Consider the following 12,177-nt stretch of genomic DNA (forward strand, 5'->3'; position numbering starts at 1 on the left):
AAGCAAAAAAAATTTGATACTGACTTTTTTGAGACAGTCTGCAGCAAAAACGTTCACCTAGTATCCGTATTGCGAAAGGAACTAGTGACAGCATGCGACACTACTATGCGAAGGACGTAATGTCATAACAAGCGAAGACCTATAAATTGGTGGAATGAAAAAATTGCCAAGCTGAGAAAGCTCTGTCTCTCAGACTGACGTCGCCTACAACCCAATCAAAGTGGCGAAAATGAAAACTGTCTAAAAGCAGCATTTAAAAGCCTCGATCTGTGAAGAAGCGAATATCGACCCCTCGGAAACTGCTTCCAAAATAAGCGGCAGCAACCTAAATGACCTCCGATCATGAAGAAAGTCGTGGAGGCATTATTTCATGCATTTCATGCACGCCCCGATTACTAGCGCTAAACGTCGAAACGAAGCTGCTGAATCACACCCACTGGTAACAGAAGAAGAACTATTGACCATAGCTAAAAAAAATTAAAAACAACAAAGCGCCTGGAATCGATGGGATAACAAACAGAGCTCTAAAGGTAGCCATTATTTCAAAGCATTAAAAAATTCCAAAGACACAATATATATGCTCAAACACTCATTGTGGTTAGAGGAAAAATCACTGGACGAGCTGCCCAAGTCTTTATTATCCATAACACCAAGCAGAATTCCCGCGATATTATTCACAGACTGGATGACTCAAGATGCAGCAGCGAGATCTACCACTGCATGTATACCATGACAACCCTAATAAAGCATGAAACGTTGTACATCTAACTCGGGAAGAGAGCAAGAGAGTGTTCAAAGTGTACGCACGTGTTTATTTTGCATGAATCAAAAAGTTAAAACAAAAAAATCAAAGAAACAATAATAAGTGCTTCGCAGCCTTACCAGCAAGGACGCAGGCATTCCTTAAATGCCTACTTCAGCTTTGTCGACCCAACAACAATAACAACTACTGGCAGTAAAAAGTGTAAGGGCGATGATGAGTCATCGCGGCGATCAGCTGAAAAAGAAACGCAGCCAGCAGAAGCAGCAGAAAACAACAATCGGGCAACAACAAATGCGCTGACAGCAACCAGTCTGCAGGTACCAGCAAGCGCGCAGCCAACGAAGAAAATCACAACGCAACAAAATGACATTGACCGCTACGTTAAAATAAAAAGGAAATTAAGTAAAAAATTTCAACACTACTACTACTAACAATTTTTCATATACTGCCTTTGAAAAAAGGCAATATAGATGAAACAAAAACTCAGTCCTACACTGTTTTATGGAAATCATTAAATATTTGTCAAATAAAAACAAGAATTATTATTATTATCAACTGAAGAGCACTAACGGCCTAGTTGTTGTAATTAAGGGTATAGAGTCCGCCTTAGATTCTAGTGAAGCCAAAGAAGCATTGGAAGAATGCGGTTTTGGTATTAAAACTGTTGTAAATATATTGAATAGAAAAAAAGTACCAGAGCCAATGTTTAACCTTTAACTTATGAGGTCAAATTTCGAAACGTAGATTTAGAGGTAGTAGTAAATTTTACACCATTTTGATTGTTAAAATTTATTAGAGATTTTTTTATTATAATACTTACAAATTTCATCAAACTGATTTAAATTAATTCTAATTACAGTATTTGGAAAGAAAATTTTAAACTCTTTGTATTTTTTTGAAAAATGTGTCGTTTATTTTAGAAGCCTTTTTTATGATTATGAGAAAATCAAAAACCAAAATGTATAATTTACTACCACGTCATAAGTTAAAGGTTAAAATTGAATTGTTGCCGAATTCTAATAAACTTAAGAAAAATGAAACTCATCCTATATACAGGGTGCCGCAAAAGTCAGAAGATGATCAGAAGATGCTATACATTTTGCAATTGCCCTCTAATGTCAGTTCTGTTTTGACATTTTGTATAGTAAACACATGCGAAATACAAGTAAATAAACAATGGTACGCTACACTTTTCCCGGACGTCTGATTTGACAGCTCCAGATTTCTTTTTCTGGGGCTTTTTTAAGTTGCGGGCTTATGTCAACAAGCCTCAGACTCTTGCAGCTCTTAAAGACAATATCCGTCAAGAATGTGAGGACCTATCGTCGGAAGTTCTGGCCAAAGTGATGAAAAATGCCATAAAAAGGACTCAAATGACAATCAGCTGTGGCGGCGGCCATTTATATGATATCATATTCTAGTCTTGATGTAAAAAAATTTAAAAGATCAACTAAAAATAATTCACAAACAGAATCAAAGTTTTTCATTTTTTAAAAAAGTTATATATCGTCACCTGAAATGCAAAATAACGTAACAACATTTTCGGAAATTGACAGTGGCATGAATGAAACATGAAATAAAATGGAACATGAATGAAACAAAATTTTAATATTGGTTGAAACAGGTTTATATCTGACCGCAGAACCTGATAATGTTGAACTTATGTAATATTATGTATGTAATTTGAAGTAGTGAACCGTAATCAATAAGACACTCAATTTCAAATTTTTTGATGATACGTTATTTTGCATTTCAGGTGACGATATGTATGTTATAATCTGAAATATTTGCTGCATTGTACCACATAAAAGCAACGGATCGGTACAATGTACTAACTGCTAAGAATATGGGTATACTAAATCATATTGCACTCCACGCAATATTTGTGTGGTATGTGGTGATTTACATCCCACTTCAAAATGCACCCTTAAGCGGCCCACTCACGACAAATTTGTTTGACAGATTCGTTTGAAGACGGTTGAGCACTCACGACAAACCGATTTGACAAACTTTATTTCCATTGTGTGCTTCGCGGAGTGAACATGTCTGATTATAACGCGGGTGATGTAATTGCGCTGCTAGTAATACACCAGTGCATGAAGCGAAAAAAGCCAAATGCAAAAAAAAAAAATAATGAAGAAAGAATGGATGAAAGAGTGGTTATGTGAGAGATATAACCACTCACATGTAAAACTGTTAAATTCAATGGAGCTGACTGCTCCTGACGATTTTAAAAACTTCCTCAGGATGGATTCCAAAACGTATATGGATCTCCTTACTGCAGTCACTCCTGTAATAAAAAAGGAAGACACAGGAATGCGAGAGGCGATTACAGTAAATGAGAGACTCTCCGCAACATTGAAGTTCCTCGCAACTGGACAAAGTTTTGAGGATCTCAAATTCTTAACAAAGATTTCCCCACAATCTTTAGGCAGAATAATAGTTGAGACGTGCAGAGCAATAATTTCATCATTAAAATCATTTATTACGGTATGTAAAAAATAATTTTATTTATATTCTTTGTTATCGAAAAGCTGTTGGAACGGGTTTGTTGGAGTTATTATTATTTTCTGAGAAATAACTCTCACAGATTGATGTTCTGGATAAATTTCATCGGATGGAAGCATTTGCAAACTAATTGGTGAAGACGAAAAGCTCGATTCGTTAGTTGGAGTTGAGTTTGCAAATCTTTCAACAACAGGATACCTCAATGGCTGCATTCCAAGGTTAAGGCTGCTCGAAAAGGAAAGATGATTCAGCTGACCATGCATTAGAGTGTCGTCAATTATGCGCTTGGCAAAAATTTTTTGTTGTTCGTTCATTTTGCGATATAACATGGACCATCCTTCTGCAAAAACGTCTGATTCATCCCTTTTCGACGGTTTATTCATTTTGTCCAAATGTGCAACAGCTTTTTCCAAAAATTCCGAGTCATCATATTTTCGTTTTTTTGAATGAGAGGGCTGAAAGATTATAATAAATTTCATTTAATATTTCAGATTCCAAGTAATGCAGAAGAATGGAAAGTAATTTCTGATGATTTTGAGAAAAAGTGGAATTTTAACAATTGCATTGGCGCCATCGACGGCAAGCATGTACACATTAAAAAACCGTCAAAATCTGGGTCTTTCTATTTTAATTATAAGAAGAGTTTTAGTATTGTGATGATGGCGGTGGTCAATGCAAACTACGAATTCATATGAGTGGAAGTGGGAACAAATGGCAGAGCATCAGATGCAGGTGTTTTCGCGCAATCCAAGTTGAAGTATTTATATGATGAAGGGCTTCTATGTTTACCTGAGCCGGAAAAGCTACCACTGTCCGAAGATATATTTCCATTCGTATTCGTAGGGGATGATGCATTTCCTCTCTTGAAAAATCTAGTGAAACCGTACAGCCGCTCTAATTTATCGATCGAACAGCAAATCTTTAACTACCGACTTTCTAGAGCTCGACGTATTGTAGAAAACGCATTTGGCATTTTAGCCAGCCGTTTTCGAGTATTTCACACTGATATAATGTTGAATCCAGAAAAAGCCACATTAATTGCAACTGCCTGTTGTTATTTACACAATTATTTAAAAGTAAAAAATGAGTCAATTTATTTGAGAAACTCCAACGAAATGGATACTGGGATTACTACAAATGACTATTTGACAGATTTGGAGCCGACAAAGTGTACCAACTCTTCCAACAACGCCAAGCATGTTCGCGATAAATTTTGTAATTACTTTAGTACTGTTGGTGCAGTGCCTTGGCAGAATAAATTTGTATAAGCTCTATCAATTTTTGTAATAACTCCAATTTTTCTCAAAATAAAGAATTATTGCTTCTTATAATCTACGAGTATGTACTTACTTTTTCAATATCGATAGATTCGTCGAATGAGCAAAATCCATCTGTTTGCATCTCTTGGTCACCCAAAAATTCCAACTTATTGAAGTACCATAGATTTGGTACATATATTTCCTCTGCACCTGCCCCAGACTTTTCGCTCTTGCGTACCTTCACCAATTCACGTCTATATGCAGTGCGTAAACAATTCACTTTTTTTTCACAGCGTCAATTGTCGCATCCTTATCAATTTCTTTATATTTCGAAAGTAAATTTTTCCACGACTTATCTTTTTGGCATTTATTTTTATAATTTTCACTTTTGCATTGCCATAAAGCCGGTTCATTTTTAAACAATTCAATAAACTCTTCCAAAAAAATTTTGCTCACGCTTGCCATTTTTTTATCCGCTGATGTTTACTCTGCAAAAATTTCAACCAACTGACCAAATGTTTGCAAACCACGCCACTCACGACAAACGAATCCACAAATCGGTTGTTAGTTTTTGAAATTTGTCGCAAACCTTCAATCCGTTTGACAACATGTCCACTCACGACAAAAACCACCTCAAACTCAAACAAATTTGTCGTGAGTGGGCCGCTTTAGAAAGATGAATTAAATAAAAAAATTGAGCAATTGTGGAAATCAAACTGTTAACTACAGGGGTTGTCCTGTATACAAAGATTTGAAATCGAAGTTGTCACAGGGCATTCAAGTACGTTGTAACCAAATATTACAAACACCCCTAATGAAATTATAGCAACCTCAGAGAAAAGTTCAAATCCTATTATTTCTAACAATAATAATATGCAAGGAAGCTATGCAAATGCTGTGAAAGGCGACACTGTGCAAACGCAACTGCTGTAAAATCCTCCAAATGTAGGTATTGAAACTATGATTATAAATGTCTACCATGCAAAACATGGTCCAAGATTTAATAAAATCACAAAATCAAATGCTGCAAAATTTATTAAGTAAAAAATGAGCTTCCTAAATATCTGTATATGGAATGCTAACGATGTTAACCAACATAAATGAGAGATTATTAGATTTCTGTCTGAAAAAAATATAGACGTAATGCTTATATCAGAGACCCATTTAACAAATAAAAAATGGTTTCAATATACCGGGATTTTGACTCTATGTTACAAATCATCTGGGTGGAAAAGCGCATGGTGGCACGGCAGTGTTTGATTAGAAATCTTTTAAACCACTATCTCATGCTACACCACAGTTACAAGCTACAACAATATCACTAAAAAATCAGGGTTGCGACTTAAACCTTACGGCTATATACTGCGAATTTAAATACTTTTTTGGAACACTAGGTCAAAGATTTCTAGCAGGTGGATATTACAACGCAAAACACACGTACTGGGGCTCACGTCTTATTAATCCGAAAGGACGACACTATTATGAATAAGCATAGTAAGCTGGATATAAGATCTCCTGGTAAGCCAACATACTGGCCCAGTGATAGGAATAAAATACCAGGGGTCGAATCGTTACATCCGTGCACGGATCGGCAAACGTACGAAAGAAAATTACGTGATACGTCCATCGTATGTGGCGATTGGCATTATGACATACGATAGCAAACGGATCGTAATGTGTTTTCAATTCACAATAGTTTTTAAATTCCACATTGCTTTGGATCGTATTTTTAGGTCACAATGGATGTGGAACTGTCAAAACTGTCGCAAAATATTGAATAAATATGTTAGTTTAAACATCAAACGGTTGAATATCAAGATGGATCCGACTTTGTTTTTTTATTTGAGCTCTAGTGAGAGTGATGGGGATGAAAAAATAGTGCGGAGGCAACTAAGAGATCGGAGCAATCCTTTGGCACTGCCAAACATAGCGTAGGTATATAAAAGATAAATCATGAAACCTCATTAACGAAGTTTTCTTTGCAGATTTTTAAAACGATTTCGTCTAAATAAAGAGGCTTTTGAATATGTCCTAAATAATATATGTTTAACGCAATCTGACGTCAGAGCAGTGCTTCCAGTGCTACAATTAGCAACCACGCTCTCACATTTGCCTAGCGGTGGATACCAGCACAGTGTAGGCAGTAACTATTTAATCGGGATTTGTCAAAGTACAGTTTCGAAGCTGACATCCCATGTACTTAAAGAAATGGAAACGAAGTTGTGCCCACAGTTTATACGGTTTACACCAGAGGATTCCCTTACGTGTAAAGAGTGGTTTGTGCAGCAATATAAAATTCCTGGAGGTGAATATACACTTTACTAAAATAGTAATATTACTAATTATAAATAATTTTTAGTTATAGGGTGCGTTGATGGTACCCACATCAGCTTACAAAAACCCACAGTGAACGAGCACATGTACTTCAATAGAAAAAGCTACCATAGTATCAACGCTGTGATAGTAAGTTGCTATTATAATATATTTCTTGAATATACATATATGCATATTTGTTAAATTTTGTATTGTCAGATATGTGATCACACTTACAAACTTTTGGCTATTAACTGTCAATACGGTGGTGCAGCCCACGACTCATTTGTTTGGAAACACTCGGACCAGCGAAGAGTTTTGGAAGAACGATTTCAGCACAACAGGAATGAAAATTCATGGCTTTTAGGTATATTTTCATTTTGTTCTTTTTACCACGATGATTTTATTTATATTTTAACAGGGGATTCTGGCTACCCATTGGAACCATGGTGCATAACTCCTCACAGAAACGCTTCGGAGCGTGCAAGTGAAGCTATGTTCAATGAAATACATTCCAAGGCAAGATGTATCGTCGAACGAACTATCGGAATTTTAAAAGGACGCTGGAGAATTTTAGGATATGGCAACAGAGGAAGGTACCATCCGACAAAAGTGGCAAGATTTGCTAACGTTTGTGCAGCATTTCACAACATCTGCATAAAATTTAAAATAAATTATGATCCTCAGAATTGCGAATCTGATCAAACAACGGATATCGACACTGGGGTAGCGAACCGCCTCACCGCAATCGGCCAAACAATAAGGGATCAAATAATGTACTCTTTAATAAATTGAAGATGAAAATGTCTATGTATGTATTTACCCTTGTAAATTTTTTCCCCATCTAAACTGAAATACAAAAATTTTGTTCATATAAACTCATCACGTTTGTTGATTTTATCACATTTCTTAAATACTAAATAAATAAAATTCAAAAAAAAAAAAGCTCTATTAAATTAAAAAATTCATTAAATGCTTAAAACTAAAAATTCATTAAATGCTTAGAACTAAAAATATTTACATCCATGTACCAAGTTTTATAATAAATTCCTTCGTAAGGTTTCGAGCTCCAATTTTTTTATCTCGTGGTCTAATTCCCGTGTTGATTGTTGGATGCGGTGTTTTTCCACCTTAATAGCAACCAGCTTTTCCTGTAGTGCCAGCATTTTTTCTTGTGCTGCTACTAACCTATCAAGCTTCTGGTCTATGCCTTTTTGAAAAGTTGGGTTATTTCTAAATGCAGAAACATTTGTTATGCCCTCTACGCAAGCTTCGAGTCCAGCTGTTTCAATTAGCAGTTCGTCCGTCGCAGTGATCAACTTTTCATTATAGAGCCCTCCACCAGTTCGCTGCTTTGATGCCTTATTGAAGGAAAGTTTTTTTTTTGCTTGGTATTTTTGATCAGAAAAAACCTAAAAAAAATCATAAAAAATTAATATTTCATCAAAATATGTTGCATAAAAATTATATATGTACATACCTTCCTCCGCAACTTAGCATCTTTAACTGGTGGCCCCACGGCATTAAGCTGCTTCGCCAGTTCCTCCCATAATTTGTTGGACGCAATTCTTCCTTGTCATAATACGAAATACAGACTTTTACATGACGAGTGATACGTTCACGGATGTAACGATTCGACCCCAGACTTAATTGATTTTGCTGTAGTCAAAAATAGAGATAGATCGCTTACGACAGCTGTTACATGTACAGACTTATCATCAATAAACCAGTTGGTTTTAGAAAGATCACCAATAATGAAATAGAGAAACTTGTAAATGAGAAAAGACGAGCTAGACGTGAATGGCAGCTAAATCGCTCCCCTTTAACTCCGTGTCAACTGATATGTATCTGCTGTACGAAAGTTAAACGCGAGAACACAACACTGAAAATTATATAAAGAAACTGTGTCCAAATCATAGAAAGCAAAACTCCCTTTGGAAAGCCCAAAAGTCGTTCAAGTCACCAGTAGATTCCAACATGCCTCTAAGACAGTTGAATGGTAATTGGGCTCGTAGTGATGAGGATAAGACAAATTGTTTTGCAAATCACCTAAAAAAGGTATTTTAACCCAATTGCCCAAAGAACAACTTAAAGTGTCAACCGCTAACGAGTCGCTTGTGTCTATTAGGACTTTCAATTCTGAAGTTACTAGAATTATAACGAACTTGTCAGGACATGACAATAATACCCCAAAAATGCTAATTGAGTTAGCAAATATTGCGGTAAAAGTGCTCTCTTTGCTCGGAAAAAGTCGCAGATTATCTTTATATATAAACCTGTGAAAGACTTAACGCAGCCGTCTTCATACAAACCAATCACTCTTCTACCCTGTCTTTCTAAAATATTTGAAAAATTGTTATTATCAAAGATGACTCCTTTCCTCCACGAAAATAATATAATAACAACGTGCCAATTCGGGTTTCGTGAAAAACATAGCACGATAGATAAGTAAATAGAATTACTAACGAAATGAGAAAGCATTTGAGCACAGAGAATACTGTTCAGCTATATTTCTGGACGTGGCTCAGGCGTTTGATAAGGTGTGGCATGAAGGCCTATTATATAAGATTAAAAACATTCTACCTTTAGAATTGTGTAAAACATTGGTGTCTTATTTAAAAAATAGAAAATTTATGGTAAAAGTGGAGATTTCATATCTGATGAAAGACAGATAAGGACTGGTGTACGACAGGGCAGTGTTTTTGGCCCAACACTGTACATCATACAAGTATATACAGAAGATCTTCCAACAGCTAATAATGTATTAACATCAACTTTTGCGGATGACACAGCTTTAGTGAGCTGTAAAAAATGCAACATTATAGCATCAAGAATACTAGAGGAGCATTTAAGTAAAACAGTAAAAATGAACAATATTTTCGTACTCCAAGCGAATGAAGTAAAATATCTTGGTATTCACCTAGATAGAAGACTTACGTGGAGAAAACATGTATCTAGTAAAATAACTTGCAAGTAGATAAGAGCAGTAAATTTAAATTGGTTATTTAATAAAAACTCCAAACTTAGCCTAGACAACAAAGTGCTTTTATATAATGCGGTCATAAAGCCGATTTGGATGTATGGCATTCAACTGTGGGGTACGACCTGTGCAACTAATATTGATATATGTAATACAAAGGTTCCAATCAAAAATGCTTAGAACAATCACGTGTTCACCATGGTACATTCTTCTTCTTCTTTACTGGCGTAGACACCGCTTACGCGATTATAGCCGGGTCAACAACAGCGCGCCAGTCATTTCTTCTCTTCGCTACGTGGCGCCAATTGGATATTCCTAGCGAAGCCAGGTCCTTCTCCACTTGGTCCTTCCAACGGAGTGGAGGTCTTCCTCTTCCTCTGCTTCCCCCGGTGGGTACTGCGCCGACTACTTTCAGAGCTGAATTGTTTTCGTCCATTCGGGCAAAATGAGCTAGCCAGCGTAGCCGCTGTCTTTTAATTCGCTGAACTATTTCAATGTCGCCATATATCTCATACAGCTCATCGTTCCATCGAATGCGATATTCGCCATGGGCAATGCGCAAAGGACCATAAATCTTTCGCAGAACCTTTCTCTCGAAAACTTTTACCGTCGACTCATTGGTTGTTGTCATCGTCCAAGCCTCTGCTCGATTAAGTTCTGCAGCTCGAATAATTTTCTCCAGCAACAGATTGAAGAAGTCGCACGATAGGGAGTCGCCTTGTCTGAAACATCGTTTGGTATCGAACGGCTCGGAGAGGTCCTTCCCGATTTTGACGGCGCTTTTGGTGCTGCTCAACGTCAGTTTACACCGCCGTATTAGTTTTACGGGGATACCAAATTCAGACATCGCGGCATAGAGACAGCTCCTTTTCGTGCTGTCGAAAGCAGCTTTGAAATCGACGAATAGGTGATGTGTGTCGATTCTCCTTTCACGGGTCTTTTCCAAAAGTTGGCGCATGGTGAATATCTGGTCGGTTGTTGATTTTCCGGATCCAAAGCCACACTGATAAGGTCCAATCAGTTTGTTGACGGTGGGCTTTAATCTTTCACACAATACGCTGGATAGAACCTTATACGGGATGTTGAGGAGACTTATCCCACGGTAGTTGGCGAAGATTGTGGGGTCTCCTTTTTTATGGATTGGGCAGAGCACACTTAAATTCCAATCGTTGGGCATGCTTTCGTCCGACCATATTTTGCAAAGAAGCTGATGCATGCTCCTTATCAGTTCTTCGCCGCCGTGTTTGAATAGGTCGGCCGGAATCCATCGGCCCCCGCCGCTTCGTTGTTTTTCAGGCGGGTAATTGCTATTCGAACTTCTTTATGATCGGGCAATGGAACGTCTGCGCCATCGTCATCGATTGGGGAATCGGGTTCGCCTTCTCCTGGCGTTGTACGTTCATTGCCATTCAGCAGGCTGGAGAAGTGTTCCCTCCATAATTTAAGTATGCTTTGGGCATCGGTGACTAGATCACCTTTGGGGATTCTACAAGAGTATGCTCCGGTCTTGAAACCTTCTGTAATTCGCCGAATCTTTTCGTAGCATTTTGAGCATTACCCCTGTCGGCCAGCTTATCAAGCTCTTCGTACTCACGCATTTCGGCCTATTTCTTTTTCTGTCTACAAATGCGTCTCGCTTCCCTCTTCAACTCTCGGTATCTATCCCATCCCGCACGTGTTGTGGTCGATGGTAACGTTGCGAGGTAGGCTCCTTGTTTTGCCGTCTTTTGTTGTTTCCTTTCATTGGGGTTTTTTTTTTACGTGGCGGGTCCCAAACCTAGCTCACAACCCTAAGTAGGGAATATTTCGCCTTCTCACTTTAGCTCGCCTTCAAGCGGATGTTCTTAGGCTACCCAGAGAATACAAAGACCGGAAGTCGTGAGCTGCTTGAGTCATATGTAAAAGAATCATTTCTGGCCACTCCCAAGTGAATGGCGATCAGAGAACTTTCCACACTTGCGTGAACTTCTACACATGACTCCATCCTCCATCACGGTACGTGCGTAATAAAAATATCCATAAAGACCTTGGTGTTTCTATGGTAAGGAAAGAAGTAGAAGACAGCAGAATTAAATGTATATTTACACACCGAGATCACCCAAACCCTTTGGCTAATGCTTTGGTACATTCCTGTGATCAAACACAATATTGAATACATACCGAGAATGAAGCACAGAGCGAATATACACAGGAGAAGCATTTTTTAATAAGACGACATGGCCTACCCACCTTACAGCGCACAGCATCAGACGTTAAGTTTTGATATTGATAGATTCAGGTGCTACAAACAATTACTTAAAAAAAGATTACCCGTTTGCAAAAAGAAAATAAATATGTTACATGGAAGTTGAACT

General features: G+C 37.6%; 1 protein-coding gene across 1 annotated transcript in view; it reads left to right on the top strand.

The window, feature by feature from the left end:
* LOC105225265 (UV radiation resistance-associated gene protein) overlaps window positions 1-10,202 on the top strand; it is an 81,126-nt gene extending 70,924 nt beyond the window's left edge. Inside the window, exon 6 of the transcript XR_007421905.1 lies at window positions 10,187-10,202. The gene's annotated coding sequence lies outside the window, so the exon portion shown is untranslated. The remainder of the gene's footprint in view (window positions 1-10,186) is intronic.
* Window positions 10,203-12,177: the final 1,975 nt, after the last annotated feature.

Source organism: Bactrocera dorsalis, chromosome 1 (assembly GCF_023373825.1).
Source record: "Bactrocera dorsalis isolate Fly_Bdor chromosome 1, ASM2337382v1, whole genome shotgun sequence".
NCBI classification, from domain to species: Eukaryota; Metazoa; Arthropoda; class Insecta; order Diptera; family Tephritidae; genus Bactrocera; species Bactrocera dorsalis.